Genomic DNA, 23,536 nt, shown 5'->3' with positions numbered 1-23,536 from the left:
CTGTGCATGGCCCCCCTCCGCACCACCCCAGCCTGGCACGCAGGGCCCTTCCCTACGGTGCCCGTGCTTTCCCCTTGAAGCTAAGTTGCGCCTGCCAGGTTCACAGGGCCAGGCTCCTCAAGGCTTCAGTTTTGCTAATCCCATGAACTCATTCATTCATCAGGACATAACGTTTGAAAGGCCTTGAATTCCCACACTGCACATACGGAGACATCGAGGCTTAGAGAGGTGAAGTAGATAGAGGGAGAGAGGGCAGGCACCCTCCTCAGCCTCCTAAGAAGAGAAGAGAAGTAAAATTTTCTAGGGATTATTAGTGTTACAGAGAAAAGTTCTGTTCCATTTCCACTTCTTTCCCTTTCCTTTACCAATGATGAAAAGGGGAGGAAGAAATTGAATTTTGGCCATGTAAGACTTACATCTTTTCTTTCTCTTAAGCTGCAAAGCAATACACATGAGCAAAATACAAAGTGATCTCAATGAAATATTTGTACAGTTTATGATCTACTCCTGTTTCTTCTCGGACAGAATACTGTTCATCATTTTACTTTTTTATCGATGATTTGGGATTGCCATTTTGAACATATGAACAGCATAGACTGATACTCTTGTATGGTACCCATTAATCTTCAGGTTTGAGAGAAATAAAATTTGTAATGTGTTTCACTGTTTTTTTTAAGTTTGTGATGCAGCTAAAAAATAATTTCCAAAGGATACTGAATTTGGGATGGGGTTTAGGAATTCTTAAGTACTATTAAATGTCTTCATTATAGGACAATTTTTTTTGCTATGGTTTCTTCTAATGGAGCAGTCACAGCACACATTCTACTTTCTGAGGCACAGCGTGGGGCCATTTGACACAATTTTATGTCACCACATTGTGAGAGTTACCAGCTTTCTGCTTTCAGTCAGTATCTGTGCCTTCGCTGCCCCAAGCCCCACTTTCCCCAGTAATTCAATCCCATATTTCAGATTGCTGTACCCCCGTTTCCAGGCACGAAATTCTACATAGGTCAAGGTTCTTGGTCTCAAATAGAACTCTAGCTAGTTTAAGCAGAAAGAGATTTATTGAAAGTTATTAGGTGGCCCCCAGTATTTTGGGAAAACCCTCGCACCAGTTTGGATACTACTCAGTCAACTCACACACACACACACACACACACACACACACACACACACACAGATTCTGCTGCACCCAGACAGGTAGGGTGCTATGTGCCTGAGTCCGCCTGCGTTGTATCAGAAGAACGCATGGCTCCACCACCCTGCTCCCCAGCAGACACACACTCCCTGCATGCAGTGCCCACCTCTCACTGCTCGTTTCTCATCCAAGTCCCGGTTAGATGCCTATGCTTCCTGGGAACTTAGGCCATATGCCAGCACCCCAATGGCAAGAAGGCTAGGAAATGTTGGAGTTAGAATGAACGGGGATGAACCAACCTGCGGAATCCGCCACAGTTTCCTGCTTCCTTACAATTCCATTGTGAGACTTTAGGCAAAGTGCTTAACCTTTCTAACTAATTCATTTTCCTAATACCTCGCATGAGGATTTTGGATTTTGGACCTCATGGATTCCAAGAGTCCTTACAGTAACACAAATTTCAGCTGTGCTAGTTAGAATTCTGGCTTCCTGTGATGGAATCCTTACATGACTTGGTGAAAGTACGTCGATGGGATTTATCGGCTCTTATAAATCCCATTGACTTACTCTGTGGGAGGAGCAGGGGTAGAGCTGGCGGCATTGGCTCATCTGGCCTCTCACTGTTTCCCCTTGCTGCTTTCTGTGAAGACCAGCTTCTCCAAGAGGCTGGAGCAGCAACCCCTGACAGCTCCAAGACTCGTTATCTGAGAGGGCAGAGGAAAGCACTACTCTTTCCCCAAATCAGTTTGGAAAGGCGGAGGAAGGCACACAGCTTGGTATGTGTGCCTGCTCTTGTGGCCGGAGGAGTGGAGTCTTTAGCCAGAGACTCGGTCCCACAGGCATGGCCGTGCGAGAATTGGTTTGAGGCAGTCAGCCACCCCCACTCAGTATCCACTGCAGCTTCTGAGATCCAGTGTGACCCCGTATGTGATGTGGGGTCTGGGCATTTGCTTTCAGGCTTTCATTCTGTGAATCTCAATGTTGTGAGGGGGTTAGTAGGGGACACAAATGCCATATAGACTGAACACCTGCCTGCATTCAGGGAGCTTAAACTTTTATTACAGAGATAAACCAAATAAAAGCATATGAAAACCTAATAGTAAACAAACAGTAGTTTCAGGGGAAGATCTGAAATCTTAAAGCGGATGAATTGGAACTGGAAGGATGCCTTGGTTTAACAATTTTGCCAGGCATTTGGCCCCAAATTACATTCCCAACCAAATCATATTTGGCTTGAAAGATCATTGGTAAAATATAACATTGATATTTTTTCTTGAACTTTTGGCCTTGCCCTTTTTTTCTTGGCTGTTGACTGTGTTGGTATATAGACAATGCTTTCCTTTGGAAAGTATATTATTATATTGAAATATATTTTGTATTTAGCAATAAATATGAAAATGTGGTCCTTTGATTTTATACTTCATGAACATAACTTGTATAACAGGGGGGAAATCTACCATTTTCTCCTTGAGACAAAGAACTGGTGGCTTACCCTAAAATTTATGTGGAATGCAGATAGCATTTTGAATATTAGGTTATATTGTGTTGACGTTAGATTGTGGGAGATGTGTGAAAAGTTTCAGCCGATCAATGTGATCGCCTTTGGTTCATGGTACAAATGAACTTCCTGGTTTTCTAATCTGAAGCACATGCATATTAAATACAGAACACTAATTGCAGTAAATCCTGGCAATAATCTGGATAGTTCGACAATGTCGCATTGTTATTTCTGAATTTACTTGTAACACTGTTACATAAGCATCTTATGTTTAAATTGTTCTAATCTTGCTGGCCTCTCCTCTGATGATTAAATCAGTGATTGAATTAGATTTTATACCTATATGTCCTGTCAAAGCCCTTGAATGGATGTTGTACCCTTCTCCCCATGCACAGTTCATTTAGATGTAGTTGGTGGTTTATACGTATTCTGTTTGATTGTTTTTTCTTGGCATTTCTACCACAGTAGACAGCAGCCACTTTTTAAACTTCTTGCTTCCTTGGCTGTAAAGATCAGCATTAGGAAGCCGGGGCAGCAGCCCCTGTCAGCTCTGAGGCGCATGCCCGAACGACTCTGGTCTGAGATCACAGAGGAAAGGGGCTCCTCTTCCCCAGCCTCCGTTTTGATGGTCCAGGGGAGCAATCTGACCGCCCTTTTTAATGTTGCCTAGGATCTTCTCACACGTCCTGTTTTTCTTGAGGGCACTTATCACTATCTGAACTACTTAAAATTTTTAATTTTTTTCAATTGCAATTGACATGCAGTATTATATTAGTTTCAAATTTGCAACACAGTCATTTACACAACTCACAGATCATTCCACTGCTTTCAAAAGTAGGATATATTCATTTCAATAAGTGGAATATAATGGTTTTAATGACTATCTAAGTTTCTTTATGACTGTTTATCCTGGCATCTATGCCCCTTTTTTAATTGTAGGGCAGATGACAGACCTAGAGGAGGCTGAATTTATAGGGCTGAACTGAGTTTGAGAAACAGGGGAGAGAGGGGCACCGAGGATCCTCTGGGACCTGCCGGGACCCCTGGGTGGTTGGTGCCACTCACAAAGAAAGAGAACATGGGGAAGAAGCAGTCTGGACGAGTCTGCGGGACACTTCATAATATATATATTTACTTATTTATTTAAAGGCCAACAAGTTAGCAAAAATTGGCATGATCTTACAGTGTCATTCCTAGAATAAACAATGAAAAAAGGAGTGTGCCATCTCATTTTACGTACAAAGAAAGAACTGAATTGGCATTGGGTGGGTGCGGGTCATCAGGCTTAGCTGTAAATGTTTCCTATAAATCATATTTGCAGAGGCCGTATGGGTTGTGTATATTTTCGGTTGATAGTATTTTAAATATTAATTTGACATTTTACTTTGCCTAATTCTATATATTTTATTTGGGAACGATTATGAAATCCCATGTGACCTAGATAACAGGGGTATGCAATAAGGACTTTCTGTTGGGAGTTTAAACAGAGTTCAATAACTGTAAAGTATTTCTCTAATAGGAAGAGAATAAGACAAACCCTCTGCTGACCTTTGTTTCACATTAAAATGACCGGAATTTGGCATCAAAATGACAGCTGGTTAAAACAGCTTGAGATTTCAAAGTGCTTCAGTATGTATAAATATTATGACTGATCTCATAGGCGTGTTGGAAAACACTTTAAGAAAGGTCCTTGGTTTAACAGTTTGCTACCCTCTCCCTCTTTGGTTTTATCTTGTGAATTTAGAGGAAATAGAAGAATTAGAAGCACGTAGTTGAACTCAACAGAACCAGGGCTGGAGGTTCGCACTGAGAATGCGTATTACTGCTTTGTGCACAGACTGGGGTCAGACCCCTGCAGTTTGATGATACGGCAGGTACTGCCCCAAATTAACTTTATGTAATGAGAGGTCAATAGGAATAGAATGTAGACACTTCATCACTAAAACTTAGTTTTGCCACTTTCTTTTCTATAACAGAACATGTTAGGCAGGGAGAACCCTCAGGGGTCAAGGTGGGTCACAAACAGGTCATTTCTACAGTCTGATCTGATAGTAGTGTCGAAAGGGCATATCTGCTTATCGAGCCTCTTCTCCTTCAGTTCCCTTGACTTTATTTTTTTAAATCTCATTTAAGCTACTCCGTATCCTAAACATTATATAGTAGCTCCTTGGAGACTTCCATGTAGTTCTCTGTGGGCAAGAAAAACTTGGGATGAATAGGAAGCAAGAGTGATAAACAAAAAGTCACAATGATGTGGTTTGTTATTAGGCAGAACAGATTAAGATTATCGGCCATACAGAGTTCAGGCAGAAGCTTTCCCATGAGACTTGCAATGTTTCTGAAAGGCACTGGCATCAATTAGTGAAGAATTAATTCAGAGAAGTGGAGGTGGACGAGGGCCGTGTCTCGGCGTGCAAGCGCAGGTCTGCAGGGCAGAGGGAAGACAGCGCCAGCCTCCTGCAGGCGATGTGATCACCCTAGGTTAAGATGCATGATTTTATTTCTGTTTACTTTTTAATTTTTACAAAGATAGCGCATGCACACAGTACAGATTTCAAACATTACAACAAAATCCAATGAAAATCAAGCCAGCTTCTCACCCCAACTCCTAGTTCCCAATTTCCTCCAGAAGGTCAGCACTCTTTTGTGAGTCCTTGTATTGCTCTGTGCATGCACAAGCACTTATACACAACTCCCGCCACCCCCGATGGCCCCGTGGACACAAACAGCACTATTATATACAATGTCTCCTTTTTTTTGCACACAGCATGCAAGTCATATTATTCTAAACCTTGTTTTCCTAACCTAATAGATTATAGTTTTATTCCTCTTAATTTCCTCAATTCCTTAAACAGCCATGTTATATTCTGTCCTACGGATGTGACAATCCCCTGTGATGGGCATTTAAATTGTTTCAAGTCCTTTGCTCCTATAAACCATGGTTCAAAAACCCAAGAATCACCCTTGACACATCCTGCCCTCTCCTTCTTCCCATCCAGTGAATGGCCAGATTCTGTCAGTTCTACCCTCACGACATAGGCTGTGCGTCTGTCCCCTCTCACCACCCCCACTGCCATACCCTGGCCACTTCTGACGTGGCCCACTGCCGTAGCTTCTGACCAGTCTTCCTGACTGCACTCTGGTCCTCTTCAAGTCATCCCACATGCAGCGGATATGAGCTGTTATCATAAAAGAAAGGTAAATTACAACGAAATGCTATTTTTCACCCATCTGACCGTCAAATTTCAAAAATTTTGATAATGTGTTGTGTTGTGAGGGCTAAAGGATAATAGGCACTCATACATTGCTGGTGGGAGTATAAATTAATTCACTCACTGTAGGGAGCAATTTGGCAATATATATCAAACTTAAAATTATGTAGAGCCTTTATGACTTACCCGCTTATTTCTGGGAATATATCCTTCAGGTGTACCTGGGCAATTAATTGAATGCGCTGTGGCTTTTTCGAGCTGATATGAACAATGGTCCAAGATAGTTAACAGAGTAAAGCAAAATGCAGAACAATGTGTATTCTACAATTTTTGTAAAGAAGAAAAAAAAGATGAGGACTGGGACAGAAAGCTGGTGGTTGTCAAACAGGGGTGACAGAAAGATGATTCCTGATGTCCCTACCCTTTCATTGAACTTAGTACCATATATAGTTTACACACTCACACACACCTACAAAAACATTGTTTTAAAGAGTGATCTTTAAAGAGTCCAAGTCTGGGCCCATGGCTTCTATGCTTAGCATCCTTCTGTGATCCCTCGGCACTGGGGAGAAAGCCCAGCCCAGGACTACGTACCCTCTTGGGCCAGCTTTTGTCTAGCTCCCCAGAGAGCCTGTCGGGGTCTTCTTTCTTGTTTCCCACACTCCAGCCCTGGTTTTAGTCCCCTCTAACATGCCATCTCCTCTTCACCTCCACCATGAGAAAGTATATGTGCCTTCGTACGTCTTTTCCTCTGCCTGAAATGCTTATTTCCTTACTGAGTCCTTTCTTTTAGCAGCAACTTCCACTGAGAAAACTTCTGCAGTCTAAATTAGGTGCCCTCATTAGTCATAAAAGGATGCAATTACCTATTTATTTGTGTGGATGATACTTAGTGTCTGCTCTGAGTATCACTTTTTCCTTTATCAGGAGGGGTGGTGGGAAAAAAACATTCTGTTAAGATCCAAGGATCTGAGTTCTTTTTTTTAATTTTAATTTTTATTTAATTCTTGTTCAAGTACAGTTTTCTGTCTTATATTACCAGCAAGGGATCTGAGTTCTGCTCATACGGCTGACCCGCTGTGGTTTTTGGCAAATCACTTAACTTCTCCGAGCTTCAGTTCTCTCATCTGTCAAGTTGGAAAGCAAGACTAATCGGTTTCTAAGGTCCTATAATTTGTAGTATTAGAATACTATGAGGACATAGTGTAAAGTGAAATACACATAAATATTCAATGCTGGTTGTACTCTTAATATAATGTGAAACACACCTAAATATTGCATGCTTGCATATAAGAATTGTATGTTATAAATGAAAGTTTAACTTCTTCCTTCAGAGTAACTTAACTTTATGATTACTTCCCTCAGTGTAGTTTCTTGATTCCTTCCTTCCTTTTCATGAGATGTGTCGACTACCTAAATAGCCAGATACCATTCAAAGATGTACTTAATGTTCAGACAAAATACTCTTTATGCCAAACCCTTATTATTTTTTATACTACTTATCTCGCCATGTTTTCTTATGGCATTATGTTTTAGCCAATGTCTCTAATTTGAGTTATTAGATTACAGAAGTTTTTTTTCATTCTTATTTTTAATTAAACTATAAATCCACTAGGGGGTGTATATGGACAGAGAGAGAGAAAAGTTAGTTCCTTTTTTTCCTCTATAGCTCAAGTTTAAAGGTTCTGTTTTAAAAGGCTAAAACTCTCTAATTGTATTTTGGGTTTTGGAGCAAGGAGATGTTCCCATCAAAAAACCCAACCAGCCCTGACCAGTGTGACTCAGTTGGTTGGGCGTCATCCCCCAAGGTGAAAGGTTGCTGGTTAGATTCTCAGCTGGGACACATGCCTAGGTCACACGTTCTGTCCCCTGGTTCAAGAAGCATACAAGAGGCAACTGATTAATGTTTCTTGCATGGATATTCCTTCTCTTTCTCCCTCCCTTCTCCTCTCTCTAAAAAAATAAATTAATATTTAAAAAACACACACAACCAAAAAGGATTTTCTGCAATAAAATTTGAGGTTTCTGTGGGCTGTTAAAATAGTTAATTCTACAAACTGAATATTTAAAGTAGAAGAAGATATTAAATGACTACAATGTGGTTCAATTAAACTGAAGGAAATCATTTGCCTTTTTATCTCTTTCAGCTTTCTCAGTTGTAATAATAACTTGACTCTATTCCACAAGAATTTTTAATTGTCAAATTATTCCTCCATTTCCTGATTTCTAGTTATTAATTCTTGACATTGTTTTAACTTGAATTTTCTGAAGAGCTTAATAGCACTTTATGTTAGAAAAATCAGCCCTTTGTTATAATGGCCCACACTGAGGTTAAATAATTTAGCAAACCCTTGTATTGTGAGAAAGACATTGGTTTAATTTTTTTTCTCTTTAGCACCTGGTCTAATGGAAGTGGTTGGAGGTCGTCCAAAAGCGTAAGTTTACTGATGATATGCTAGAGTCAGTTTTTATACATTGTTCCCCTCACATAGTTTTCTGGATAGGGGTGAGAGGAGGGTGAGTCTAGACATCCGAGGCCTGTCCTGGCCCGTCTTCTTCTTTAAGTACTGAGACCCATGGGAACCTACCGTGACTCCTGAACAGTAAGCTGGCCTTATCTTCAAATCACCCGTGATGATCCTATATGACTCAGAAAGGTGAATGGGTCCCTGGGGTTAAAGTTTTCCGGAGGTAAATGGCTTGTCCTGGGAACAGGATAAAAAGGCTGAGCTAATCTGTTTTTCCAATCATTGATTTACGGTGGAGGGAATTTGATTTCTTAACAAATAAAGGGGACTTACTTAGCTTCTCCTAACAAAATTAGAGCAAGGTGGCCACCTCATTTAGGTGAGTACTTCTACCAGACTCTGTCGTTGAATTTCTCTTGGTTGGTAGTTCTGTTTGCAGAAAATGAAGTGAACACTGTGCTTTGGAATTTTCTAGCTGCTCTTTGTTCTGGTCTTTGGAGATGAGATTAGATAGGACGTGGCAAGATCACTGGATTCTAGTTTGCACAGGTGTCAGTTTGGTCAAGAATGCATGCATTCTCTTTCTGTCTAAAAGTCTGATGAGGCAGGAAAAGGTGCTTCCAAAGGGTTGTCTGTGCTGTTTGTTCTTTTCTCTCCATTGTCTCCTGAACCCTCTACAACGAGAAGGGTTTCACCCCCAGTGGTCCTTCAGAACTGCCTTGGTCAAGGCTCCCCACACCTTTATTGGGTTTAGTACAAAGGTCTGTTGTTGTCCTCACCTTACAGGCACCCCAAGCATAATTTGCTACTGTTGGTCAAGATTCTCCTCCTTCAAATGTTTTCCTAACTTGGCTTCCAAGGCACCAGCTTTTCTGGGTCTCTCCTACCTCACTGTCTGATACTCCTCCATCTCCTTTGCTGGGTCTTCCTCCTCTCTCTGACTTCTAAGCATCGCAGTGCCTCCAGACAAGGCTCTCCTGTTGCTCTTCCTTTCTGGCTACGCTCACACCCTCGATGAGGGTGTCTTTACCTTTACATACCACCTGTACACCATTTGCTGTTGAATGTATTCCTCTAGCTCCTCTGTCTTCCTTGGCCCTCCAGCTCATATACTATCCATCCGTCTACTTAACAGCTCCCATTTGAATGCCCAGTAAGCATCTCAAGCTTAACATGTCCCAAACTCAACCTAGTTCCCACTGTCAGTAAATGACAACCTGAAGCCAAAAATTTATATTATCCCTGACTCCTCCCTTTGCTCGTGTTGTATACACAGTCCATCAGCCAGAGTTTTATGCCTGTGTCTTCAAAATATGTCACCCTCACTGTTGCTACCCTGGTTCCAGCCACCATCTCTTCTGGCTTGGATTATCTCAATGATCTTCTAACTGGTCTTCCTGGTTCCCACTGTAATGTATGCTCAAAATAGAGTGACCTTTCAAACTCGTGAGCAGGATGACATCACTCCTTTGTTCCAAATCTGTAATCTCGCCTGGAGTAGATGCGGAAGAGGGTCCTGCAGGCTCTTTCCAGGCTCTGTTCTCTGGGCCTGGCCTTCTCCCGCACTCTGTCCAGCTCACGAACTGCCCTCCCTTCCAGGCTGCCACAGGGCCTTTGCATTTTCTTCTCATTCTGACTCAGGTGCTCATGGCACCCTCTCTCACTTCAGGTCTGAGCTCCAAGCCCCTTTCTCAAAGAAAGCAACCACGCCACCCTATTTAATATGCCCAAGATCCTTAACGCCTCTTGGCCCCCTACATGGCTTTATTTTTCTTGAGGGTAGTTATTTCCATCTGACCTATTTTACTAATTTATATTCTTCATTATTGATATTTCCTTACCCCTCCCCCGCACACTCAAACATAAGCCTGTTGAGGGCAGGAAATGTTGTTTGTGTATGCTCTCCATTATACCCTTAATACTGGAAGGGTGCCAGCTATACATATTAGATATCTAATATGTAATTATATCGATATAATATGTATATATTGATATCTATTTATAATATACCTAGTTATATAAATATAATATATCTAAGATAGAATTTTATAGATATATATCTGTAAATTGAACACATGATCGAAAAATTGTTTGTGTTACTGGATACCCAGATGTGGTAGAGTAGGAGCATCTATTTCTGTTTAAGAGTCAAAACTATAATATCATCTGAACTTTCATTTAGTATGTTTGGTTATTCAACAAACGTTAATTGCTTATCTACACTTTGCCTGGCACTTTGCTTGGCACTGAGCATAATAAGCAAAACATGGCCCCAAGCTCTTAGAACCTCATGGAACTCCCTCTACTCAAAATTTATTTTGCAATATTTAATATATATAAAAATGAAAATAATGTATATTCTTTATATTCAAACATATAAAGAATAACAAACTCTTGTATGTTCACTTATATGTGAAGAAACAAATAAAACAAACCTTGGCTGGTGTGGCTCAGTGGATTGAGGACTGGCCTGTGACCAAAGGGTCACAGTTCAATCCCCTGTCGGGGCACATGTCTGGGTTGCAGGGCGAGGTCCCTACTTGGGGCATGTGAGAGGCAACCAGTCTGTGTTTCTCTTACATATCAATGTTTCTCTTCCTCTCTTTCTCCCTTCCTTCCCCTCTCTTTAAAAATAAATAAATAAAATCTTTTAAAAAAGAAAGAAAAGAAATCAAACAAACCTGTACAGATAGGCCTGATTTCTGACTCCTCTCTGACTACATCTCCTCCCTCACCACCAGAGGTAACTACTGTCCTGGATTTGGTGTTTATCATCCCCATGCATTTTCAAAATACTTTTGCTACACATGGATCCCCAAGTCACACTCAGTATTACTATGTTTAAATGGTGTTGAAATACAGGTCTTTTGCCCTTCCATGTTATTATCTGTAAATTCACGTGTTGACGCATGTAACCATTTGTTTCCACTGTTGTATAGCATTCCATTTACTTATCCATTTTCCTGTTCATGGACATAGAGGTTGTTTCCAGGTCTTTGACAGTAAAAGTATTGTTGCCTTTTCTTTCCACACCAGTGCTGTCCGGGAGAACTTTCTGCGCTGTTGGAAATGAGGACAGCATTCTGTACTACAGTAGCCACCAGCCACGTGGGCTACTAATACTGAGCACTTGGAATGTAGCCAGTGTGACTGAGGGGCTTTTTAATTTTACTTAATTGTAATTAATGTAGTTAGTGACTCCTGGAGAGCACAACTTTACACTACATCTCTTTTTCTCTTTGGGTGAATATGAGAACTTATCTAGGGCAAAATTCTTAATACCATCAGACCCAAACTACCCCTCTGTATGAAATACAGTCTGTATCACCCCATTTACCACCTTGAAATGCAATTCATAAATAATTTAACTCATCTACACACATTTTAAAAAGTCAGTTTTTGCACTGCCTTCCTTCCCCGCCAGCCCAAGCAGAATCAAGCCTTTCCAGTTGCTCCTTTTCGGAGACACACTGAGTTCAGGATACCATTTTGTTTCTCTCCCTTAAATGAAACAACTTAACAAAGCCAAATGCTTGTCCATATCTTCACCATATGAGAGTCTGCCAAGTTAAAAAAAGAGATTAGAACTTCTTTGACTTTTTGAAACATCTAAGAACAGAATGGATAAATAAGTTGTGGTGTATTATTTCAATGGAATACTGGACAATCATGAAAATTTACTGTATTCAGCAGAACGATTTACAGCTACATTCAAAAACAGACGTGAACCTCACACACATAACATCCAATGAAGCCAAGAACCAAAGAGTATATGCTGTAATTCTGCTTACACAAAATCCAAAAAACAGGCAAAAATAAACTTGTGTTTGGGAATACAGGCGTAGGTGGAAGAACTATAAAGAAAAGCAAGGAAATGCTTTTCATCCAAGTCAGGGTTGTGACGACCTTGGTTGGGGGTGGCAGTGACTGGGAGAGACGGAGGGGACCTTCCCAGCTGCAGGCAGCCATCTGTTTCTTGATGTGAGTGGTGATTACACGGAGGTGGGGCTGGGCTGTTTTCTCCTTGACCTTTTCTCTGTAAGTATTGTATTTCACTATAAAAAGGTTTAAAAAATGTTTAGGGATCCCAAGATATTTGGTCCCATAAACTTCATCTTACCATGCGATTTAATAATAACATACTTTGTCTCTAGTTTCAACCGTGAGTCAGTTTGGTCCACAAATATTCGGTGCTTTCTCTGTGTCTGTGTTGCTGTTTCAAACTAGTGGGATTTTGTTATACTTTGTTGTCTGTCCACATTCAATAAGTGCGTTTCCTTCTGAGCCTTATATTTGTTATTGAGGTTAAACTTAAATATTAGATCTACGCACGGCCGTTTGTCTCTGCCCATGTCTGGAAATTATGCCCTGGCTGTACCCAGACTTCTGTGAGATTGTTACTTGGTCTTACAGGAGACTGGAAGAAGGAATGTGTTGGTGAAAATCCAGAAGTTGCACTAGTAAAACAACTTTTTTATTCAGCCTTTAATGACCCACTAATGCTTGGTTTTTGTGTCTATAAAGGCACTTTCTGATGAAGAATTCTGAGTGCTCCTTGGTAGGCTCAGAGGGAAATGTAAACAATGATGGATTGGTGTAGAAGGTCACTGAGAACACCAGGTAGAGGTGGGTTGGGTGTGACTGGTGAGCCCAGGTCTGGAAACTCCACCTCTTTTTTTCTGAACCCTCAGTTGTAAACCTAATGTTGATTGTCTCCTCTTTTTTAAAATCATATTCTAGATCTCCTGTTCTAAAACCATTTTTCTTCCTGTATCCCCCCCAAAAAGGTTAAGGTAAGAAAGACTCCTTACTCCGCTACAATATTGTCTTAGTTATACTTTCAAGCATATGTAATATTGGTGTTTCTTGGAGAGATTAGTGTTGCTTCTTTGACTTTTTGAAACATCTAAGAACAGAATGGATAAATAAGTTGTGGTGTATTGTCATTTGATTAAGAGAAGAACTGTTAATAGTCATGGTTGGGGAATGAGTCACCCTAATTACCTGATTGTTCCTGTTATGTGAAGATTAATCTCCATTAACTGGATAGGTCTTGACTTTAGACCAAGCATATACCTTCTCAGATGGGTGGACTACACGTTATTCATTTGCATTTTTTCTCAGGGTTACAGGATTGCATTGGATAATGTCTCGGTTGTTCACTTTGAAGGATACTGTACTTTGCCNAAGAAAGACTCCTTACTCCACTACAATATTGTCTTAGTTATACTTTCAAGCATATGTAATATTGGTGTTTCTTGGAGAGATTAGTGTTGCTTGCTTAACTGTATTGTCATTTGATTAAGAGAAGAACTGTTAATAGTCATGGTTGGGGAATGAGTCACCCTAATTACCTGATTGTTCCTGTTATGTGAAGATTAATCTCCATTAACTGGATAGGTCTTGACTTTAGACCAAGCATATACCTTCTCAGATGGGTGGACTACACGTTATTCATTTGCATTTTTTCTCAGGGTTACAGGATTGCATTGGATAATGTCTGGGTTGTTCACTTTGAAGGATACTGTACTTTGCCAGTTATCTTTGGTCTAGGAATCAGGATAACACTCACAGTGAAAAGATAAAATATAAATATCTCTGATAATTTAACTTAAACAGAAAAAAAACAAAAGGAAAAAGAGAAGTGTTTCTAAGTCTTCACACATTAAATGCGAAACTTCAGGAACTGTAAGCAGGCCTGAAAACACTGAATTTCTTTAAAATGTGATTGTCAAAGTAATCAAAGTGCTTCTGAATTTTTTAGTCAGCAAAAAAAGGGAAACGCCTAAAAACCTGACATGTAATGCTAATAAATTATATGCAGAGAGGGATCATGTCTATCTTATTTACTGCTATATTCCCAGCCCAATACCTGGCACATCACAGATGTCAAAAATAGCTTTAAATGAATGAGTGAAGTCCACTGTGGTGGGCAGCATTGTGTATGTTACTTCATTCAGTCTTCACAGTGATGTTAAGAGCTGCGTTGTGGTATCTCCATTTCATAGATGAGCAAACTGATTCTCAGGGAGGAGAAGGGCATTTTCCCAGGTCACACATGCACCCACTAGGAAAGGGAAGCCATGGGGATCAAACTAGGATGTGTCTGAGTCCAAATCTGACACGTATTCGACGATGACACTGGTTTCGCAAAGACAGCTAGTTGCCTTCCCAACAGCCATTTCCCTCATCCTCAATCAGAGTGCAATTTCATTTTAGTGCCCTATTCCCTCAACTGACTCGGGTAAATCCTGAGCCAAAATAATGCCCTTGTTACCTATGCCTGCTTGTGACCAGTTTAGGGGATTGGAATATAACCTGGCTTGGTCATTGAGATTGGAAGGAGATATTCTTATGATGGAGGTAAGGGGAGGTTCTGGGAAAGGATTTTTTTCTTTGCCTCTTTATCAAAGAAACACAAGGTGAAGCAGACTTTTCTGTGGCTTATAAGTGTTGATATGTGGGGATGTGTCGCTTGGAAATGTTAAATGTTCCTGCTGCCAGGAGGGGAGCCGGAAGACAGCCCTGGGTGCCCGATGTACTGCTCGGCTCCCAGTGTTGCTCAGTAAGTGATAACTGGCCATCACGTCCTTGCTTGTTACTCAGCCAGTTACTTGAGAGCTTCAGCCACCAGCCAGCTAACTGGAGTGTCCAGTTACTCTGTCATATTCACCTTGTCAAAACTAATTGTGCCTCAGTTTTAAACATCTCTACTCTAAATGGACATATAAAATGAAATGTTATTATAATTTTTAGCATTATTTTATGGATATGGGGTGCCTTCATTTACTCATTAATTCACTAAGCATTTACTGGGGCCAGTTCCTGGGGAGCAATGGTAAATACTTGAATACGCACAAAGAAGGACAAAGAGCCGGGTCAGGAAGGGAAAGGGTCAGGAAAAGGTCAGGGAGGAAGGATTAGGAAAGTCTCTCTGCTGGAACTGACAAGAAGTGACATTTGAACTGCACCCTAAAAGACCAGGAATAAGAATTATACAGGTAGAAAAAAGGAGGGGGAAAGGGCATTCCTTGAAAAGGAGGTAGCAAGGAGATGCATGTGTTCTGGGAAAGCATGGCACAGTCAGGGAAGTACAAGTAGTTGAGTGTGTAGAGTACAGGCTGAGGAAGTCAAGAAAGAAACACAGAGAGGTGACAGGGGCCTGGTCGCAGAGGGCTTGGGGCCAAGCTCTGGTATGTGGTGTAGGGCATGAGAGCAGTAGGGAGAAACTGATGGGTGTTACAGATGTCTGGAACACAGTGGTGCTTAACTTCTGGTGGATCACTTTGGCAGCAGAGAGGAACAAATTTTGGAGGAGAGAAAAGAGATGATTAGAGATGAAGAGAAGCAGAGAAAAATGAAGAGCGTCTTTCAGATTCGAGACGTATTTAGGAAGTGGTTTTGGTAGATCTTGGTATCTGGATGTGAGATGAGAGAGCAGTGGGTGGGAAGTTTGCAAAGAAATGTGGAGCTGGTGAGGGGCTGTCAGATCGTGCCAAGGACTCAGCTGAGGGCAGAGACCATAAGTTCATGGCTCCAGTGCATGTAGTTGAGCGCGTTGCTTAGTGCAATTTTAGGGCAATCCACATTGGGGTAAATACCACAGAAGGAAAATGGAGTGAGAGAAATGAGAAGTTGGAGGTGTTGTTTAAAGAGACAGGTTGAAGGACTAAACCAAAGCATAACAGAGAAGGAAGCCAAACCAGAAGGAAGTCTAATATATAGAGTAAAAGCATAGGACTTCAGTCCAGTTCTGGTGGATCAGCAGGTGTAATTGGAAATATGAGGCTAACGGGAGCTTGTGGCGGGAGAGTTAAGCAGTGTGGTTGAAGATGTTGCAGGTGGAGGAGCTCCAGGTAGTAAATATCACAAAGGAAAAAGGATGAGTTGTTGCTGTCTATGTGGAGATAAAGGTCATTGCAGTTGAAAGAAGCCAAGGCAGTGGATATTGGAAGGATCACCCCTGTGAACATTGAAGAAAGCAGGACTATGGGAGATTTAGGATGGAGGAAACAAAATCAGAAGCTGTGTTTCAAAGTCTCCGGCATGTGTCAGGGAGTAATGAGAATGACAACAAAGAAGGGATGAAAGATAGAAATTTGGGAGGCAAGAGTTTCACAGGAAGAAGGCTTTTTATAGGAAATCAGGGGAATGTTGAATGGGCAAATGCTAATAATTATTTAGCACCTAACTGTGTACCAGGTTCTGTTCTAAGTGATTTATATTTACTAAACTCATTTCATTCTCACCTCTGAGGTAAGTACTATCATTTATCCCCATTTTCCAATGTGGAAACTGAGGCTCTGGAATGTTTAATAATTTGCTCAAGGTACACAGCCACGATCCAAGTCTAGGCAGTTAGGATACAAAGTTCACACTCTTTCTCAACTCACTGACCTGCTGATTCCACTGGACAAGCCCAGCTGTGGGTGAAGTGGTGCGTTCAAGAGCAAACAGCCTCCACTGAGGACTGTAGGGAGTGGGCAGTGTCTATGGTGGGGAGCCATTCATAAAAGGCAGAACATGACTGGTCCTTGATGGCATCAATGTCTTTATGTTTCCCAGAGTCTATTTTATTTAGTACTTAAACATGATAGTGTGCCTTTGAACTATGTAAACTGCCTCATACCTTTTCAGAAGTGGGTGTGGTATACTTTTAAAATAAATGGTTACATTAATGATTAACTATAAGTACTCCATTCCATAAAAGAATTAACTTGAATCTCTCAGAGAACTTAGACACATTCCGGCTAAGAATGACCAAAAAGAAACTAAAATAGGGAATCTTGAATTATGTGGCTTTGTGGTAAACCAGTTTATTTGGGGTTCATGACTACCTATTGGAAAAAAATTCACCTTATTTCTTAAAAATGTTTGTTACCTGTCAGACACTATCCTAAAAACCAAGACCCCAGGAGTGTTAAGAGGCATTATAATCTAAAGAAGTCTGTTTTTCTTGACTCATATTAAGTTCTTTTTTAAAAATTGACTTTCGAAAGAGAGTGAAGGGGAGACAGGGAAACTGATTTGTCATTCTACTCATTTACCCATTCATTGGTGCCTCTTGGATGTGCCCTGACAGGCATCGAGCCCTCGACCTTTGCCTGTCGGGGCGGCGCCGTAACCAATGGAGCTCTCTAGTCAGGGCTTAATTCCTTTTATTTCCTTAGGATTATGGCCTAAAGGATCTTCGAATAAAGTGCTAATCAAGTGAATCACTGAGAAATGAGCTTCTTTGTCTTATAGAGTTATACTACTCTTCCTGAAAAGTGTAGCTCTAAGAAGTATAATCCATGAGGAAAATATGGATTTATACCAAAGGAAATTTATGGTGTAATTATAAATTAACTGAACCATAGACTCATAACGGGAAGCTGCATCCCACAATTACATTTAAGAACTCTGGTACATATTCAATAAGTTCTTTCAAACTGTGATTCAGATTTTATTTGGAAATGCTTCTACTGAAATGAAGCATAGTGCTCAAAGGTTATGCTTATCATGAATGTGATCGTGAGTCGTTTCATCCAAACAACTCTTAGTTCATCCAAACTAAGAGTGAATTTGTCAGATATAGAGTCTCAGTCAGGTAATTTGTGAAACGAAATGATTTATTTTTCCATCTGAAAGTTTCAGAGAGGCAGCTCTTGAAAGCTGCTGTCGACTCTTCAAGATAGCTCTTCTTGTGAAGCTTTGGTTTCTAGAAAAACAAAAAGGTTTATAGACCAAATAGTTCTACACACGAGGAAAGAAGAGAAATTGGAGAATTATTAGCAAAAAGGATTATCCTTCATTGCTACTACCACTCCACACTGGGGGGGAAAGTGTTTTGTGAAGTCAGGAAGTAAAGGCAGTGAAACCCAACACAAACCAGTTTATCTGATGCTCTTTCGGTGTTCAAATTGCAAGGCTCCAAATTGTATGTGTAATAGGGCGCAGAGAGTATCCCCCATAATATTTGATTGGAGGAAGAGAGGAATGGATGGCATGGCATTTAAGATACATTGCATAACAGTGGCAAGTTAATAGCCTTGCCTTCCACCGTGCATGTGACTCAGATCATTCAGGGACTCAGGACTCAGAGGGTGGGGTGCTTGTACAGCACCTGACCAAGAGGCAAGGGGCAGATCCCCACCCCAGAAGGGAACTTTTGCCCTGACCATCTAAAAGAAAGTCAAAGATATGGGAGAACTGGCAAAAATGGCAGACGCCAACACACCATAGGAGGGGTGGGATATGAAATCACACAGGGAGTTCTGGGCAGAGCATTTAAATGAGAGGGTACACCATGAGGTCTATAGTGTATGATAGGAGCTTTCCAGAGAGAAGAGAGAGAAGCCATGGGGTCTGAAGTAAAAAATGGGAAGAAGCCACAAGGTCTGGTATATAAGAGAAGAGGGAAAAGCCACACAGTATGAAGTGAGAGAAACAAGAACCATGTGGTCTGGAGTAAGAGAGAGGATGTCTAAAAGCCAGAAGTTCAGAGTCTCCAGAGCTGGCAGTGGAGACCTGCCCACACACCCAGATTTGAGTAAGCTTGGAGAAGACCCAGCAGAACTGGTGTAGCTGGGTAGAACCTGCCTAGCCACCCAGATTTGTGAGAGATGCTTGGAGCTAAACTTTGACCGGGAATGCTGATTTGCAGATTTCTGCTTTTCTGCAAGGCAGTACCTCTCTGACTGGCATGTTCTGAAACTGGCCTGCTGTGGCAAAGGGAGGCAGGACTATGTGCTTTGGGGTGGTTTTGGAAGGGAGTGGGACTTAATAGCAGAAATCTGCCATTATTGTAAATCTGTATAACCTTTAAATAAATAGCCTCTTCTCTTTTTCACCAAACTCTTGCTTGAGAGTCAACTCTTGGCAGCAGGCGATTGAACCCCCCATCTATTCCAAAACAACATTGGTGGGGTTCTGTAACATATCCATGGTGGGGTGGTGGGAGGGGTATTAATATATTTGAATTTTATGCTTATTCTTCTCTGCTTGTCTGTATGGTTCATTTATATATTCCTAAACAACCTATTGCTTAGTTTACATAATTTTTAATTTTATGTTGGTGGAATGGAGCTATCTTCTGTAACTTGGTGTTTTTTTCCCGCTCAAAATTATATTCTGAGACTTACCAGTGTCTAGGCATGGAGCAATCATTTATTCACTTTCCATCACTATAGAGTGATGAGTCTTCCATTTTATGAACATGCTATAATGTATTATTTATTTATAAGAACACTGGAATTTTTGTAGGCGTTTGCTTTACGCTTACACACATGGCTGCTTTGAACACCCCTGTCCACCTCCTGGTACCCAGTGCCAAGGTTTCCCTGGGTGTTTATCCAAAGTTAGAGCTGCTGAGTCCCTGGGTATGTGCTTCTCTCACTTCCTTTACTGGATGGTAATGCCAGCTTGTTTCCCCAAGTGTTGATTTACGCTCATCCCTTCAGGGTATGAGTGCTTCCGAGTCTCCCCAGCACTCGGGATTGGCCAACTTCTGATTATTGCCAGTGTGATTGGCACAAAGCAACAGTTTTCGTAGTTTGAATTTGCATTTTCCATGTGTTTATTATCCATCCTGTTGCCTTTCTAAAAGTGCCCATTTTTGTACTTTTCCCTTTTTTATTTTTCTGTTGGGTTGTCTGTCTTTTTCTTCACGATTTTAAGTTCTTTCTTGAGGTTCCATATATTTTGGAAACTAATCCTTTGTTGTTTATATGCATTCATAAGTTGCTTCCTCCCAGTTTATGGCTTTATGAGATTTATCAGTGAATAGAATTATTCATTTTAATGTAATTCATTTCATCAAACATTTTCCTTATGATTTGTGCTGCAGACCTTTTTAAAGAAATTCTTACCTATTCTGAGGTCAATTATTCTTTGTATTTCTAAAAGTTTTAAAGTTTTGCCTTTCACATTTAAGTGCTTAGTTCAACTTGAATTTCTTTAATGTGTTTCCAATAAAGTTTTATAATTGTCTTCCATATTGAGATAATTGTATGTTTACGCTCTTCATAGTCCATTAAGGTAGTCTTAGAGTAATAGATTTGATGTTATTAAACCAGCCTATATTCCTGGAATAAACCTAACTTGATCATGATGTACATTGCTTAATTTAGTCTGTGAATATCTTCTTTCTGATTTCTGTATCTATTCATAAGGGAGATTGATCTAAAATTTTCCTTGATTTCTGTATCAAGTTATTTTATTTTATTTTATTTTTGTATCAAGTTATTTTAACCCATAAAAATTAATTGCAGTGTTTTTCTTTTTTTCTATATTCTGGAAGGAGATGGAAATTCCATTTTTTCTTATGGAACTTACCTATAAAAACTCTTTGTATCTGGTGCTTTATAATTTGGGAAACTACTTCACTGATTCAGTTTCTTTAATGGTTATANTTAGCATCTGCTGTGTTCTTCCTCAGATCAGCCAGGTCCTTCTCCGGCGCGTGGAGAGAAGCGAAATCCTTTGTCCTACTCCGCCGCCATCTTCTCCTCCCTCCTCTAAAACATGTCTTGAAAAGTGGCCCCATTTTTTCTTATGGAACTTACCTATAAAAACTCTTTGTATCTGGTGCTTTATAATTTGGGAAACTACTTCACTGATTCAGTTTCTTTAATGGTTATAAAACTACTTAGTTTTTCAGATTTTTCTTGAATTGAGTTTTAAGGCTTTTTTTTCTAAGAGTTTTATTTTATTTTTTCAAGTTTACTACCATAAGTGAATCATAACATAATGATACTATATTGTCATTTCTTTTCATTTTCACTATGATATTGCTTATTTTTCCTTTTTGTTGTGATCAAAATTTGAAAGAGATTTCTCATTTTTATTATTCATGCAAAGACAAATGCTTGACATTTTTATTCTCTTCATTGTACATTTATTCCTTATTTTATTAGTTTTTGCCCTTTTATTATTTCCACTTTCTTTATATCTATTTTGCTGATCTTTTTCTGACTTCTTATGGTGAATGCTTAGCTCATTAATTTTGAATTTTTCCTCTTTTTTCATGTAGTATATTAAAGCTATAAATATCTGAGAGCTATAATACATAAGTTCTACATATTTTGAAATTTTATGTTTTCACTGTTTCTTTTTTATTTTCTAACTTTTATTATGTTCCCTTTTAACTCATGAATTATTTAGATGCATGTTTAGATGCATAAGCAATTATAGCAAGGTTGAAAGATACAAAGTTAATAATACAAAAGCCAATCATTTTCTTGTATACCAACAATGAACAAGTGGAATTTGAAAAAAAATGCTATTTTCATGAGCATGCAAAAAAAAGGTAAAACACTTCTAGGTAAAAAGCTAACAAAATGTATACCAGATATATCTGAGGGAAATTCCAAAACTCTGGTAAAAGAAATCAAAGAAATAAATAAATGGGGAGATAGTCCCTGTTTACGGATAGGAAGACTCAATATGCTCAAAAGAGAATATTTCCCGACTTCATCTATAGACTCAATACAACTGCAATCAAAATCCCAGCGAGTTATTTTGTGGATATTGATAAGCCAGTTCTAAAGTTTATATAGAAAGGCACAGGACCCAGAATAGCAAACACGATATTGAAAGAAAATGGAGTTGGAGGGCTGACACTCTCCAACTTCAAGACCTATTGTTGAGCTACAGTAATCAGAACAGTGTGGTATTGGTGAAAGAAGAGACAGACAGATCAATGGAACAGAGTAGAGAGCCCAGAGATATTCCCATACAAATATAGTCATCTGATCTTTGACATAGAAGCAAAGGTAATTAACTCAGTGGAATAGTCTTTTTCCAACAGTGCTGGAGCAATTGGGCATCCACGTGCAAACACACATGTGTATTCAGGATCTTACACCTTTCACAAAAATTAATTCAAAGTGCATTGTACATCTACATGTATAATGCAAAACTATGAAACTTGGAGATAACATAAGAGACAACCTGGATGACCTTGGGTATTGTGATGACTTTTTAGATACATCATCAGAGAATGAAAGGAATAATCAATAAACTGTATTTCATTAAAATTAAAAGCTCTTGCTCTGTGAAAGATACTGTCCAGAGAATGAGAAGATAAGCCACTATTTGCAAAAGACATATCTGATAAAGGACTATTATTTACAACAAACAAAGAACTATTAAAACTCAACAATAGGATAACAACCTGATTAAAACATGAGCAAATAACCTTAACAGACATCTCACCAAAGAAGATATACAGGTGGCAAATAAGCCTATGAAAAGATACTCCACACCAAATGCTGACCACAGCAGTGGTGAGAATGCAAACTGACCCAGCTTCTTTTGAAGAAAGGAAGGCAGTTTCTTAGCAAACGAAATATACTTTTACCACGTGACCCAACAACCATCTTCCCTGATTTTCACCCAAATGAACTGAAAACATGGGTGCACAAAATCTAGCACAGAGTTTCTTCTGCATCCCCGTTCCTAATTGCCAAAGCTGGGAAACACCCAAGGTGTCCTTTAGTAAGTGAATGGGTAAACTGTGGTACATCTAGATAATGGAAAATTATTCACTGCTAAAAAGAAATGAGCTATCGAGGCATGAAAAGACATGGAGGAGATTTAAATGAATATCACTAGATGAAAAGAGACAATCTGAAAAGGTTGCATGCTGTGAGATTTGAATGATATAATGTTCTAGAAAAGACAAAAGTATGGAAACAGTAAAAAAAAAAAAAAGAACAATAGTTGCCAGGAGTTAAGGAGAGGAAGGGATAATTAGGAGCGCAGAGGTTTTTTAGGGCAGTGAAAGTGCTCCGTATGATTAGTATAATGGTTGATTCATGTCATTATACACTTGTCCAAACCCATAGAATTCACAACAGGAGTGGACCCTGATTTACTGTATGGACTTTAGTGATAACAACGCGTCACTGTAGGTTCATCGATTGTTACAAATGTACTTTTTTTGGTGCAGGCTGTTGATAGTGGGGAAGGTGTGCATGTGTGAAGATAAAGGGTATGTGGAAACCCTCTGTACATTTTGCTCAATTTTACTGTGAAAATCAAGTTTCTCCTCAAAAGTAAACTCTTAAAAATGAGTTTGTTTCTCCCCAAGTTTGAAAGAAAAGTTTACTCAGAATGGCTGTAGGCTGAAAGTTACAACACTGATTATTCCCACTACTGCTGCCAAAAACTCAGCTGCCAGTTTGGCAGCCCTTCGGTGGTCAAGGTCTCTTTTCTTTTCTGGCTTCATTTTTCTTTG

This window comes from Sturnira hondurensis, unplaced genomic scaffold, assembly GCF_014824575.4.
Source record: "Sturnira hondurensis isolate 20B ecotype Veracruz unplaced genomic scaffold, ASM1482457v3 Scaffold0010128, whole genome shotgun sequence".
Taxonomy (NCBI): domain Eukaryota; kingdom Metazoa; phylum Chordata; class Mammalia; order Chiroptera; family Phyllostomidae; genus Sturnira; species Sturnira hondurensis.
This window is presented reverse-complemented; position numbering follows the sequence as displayed.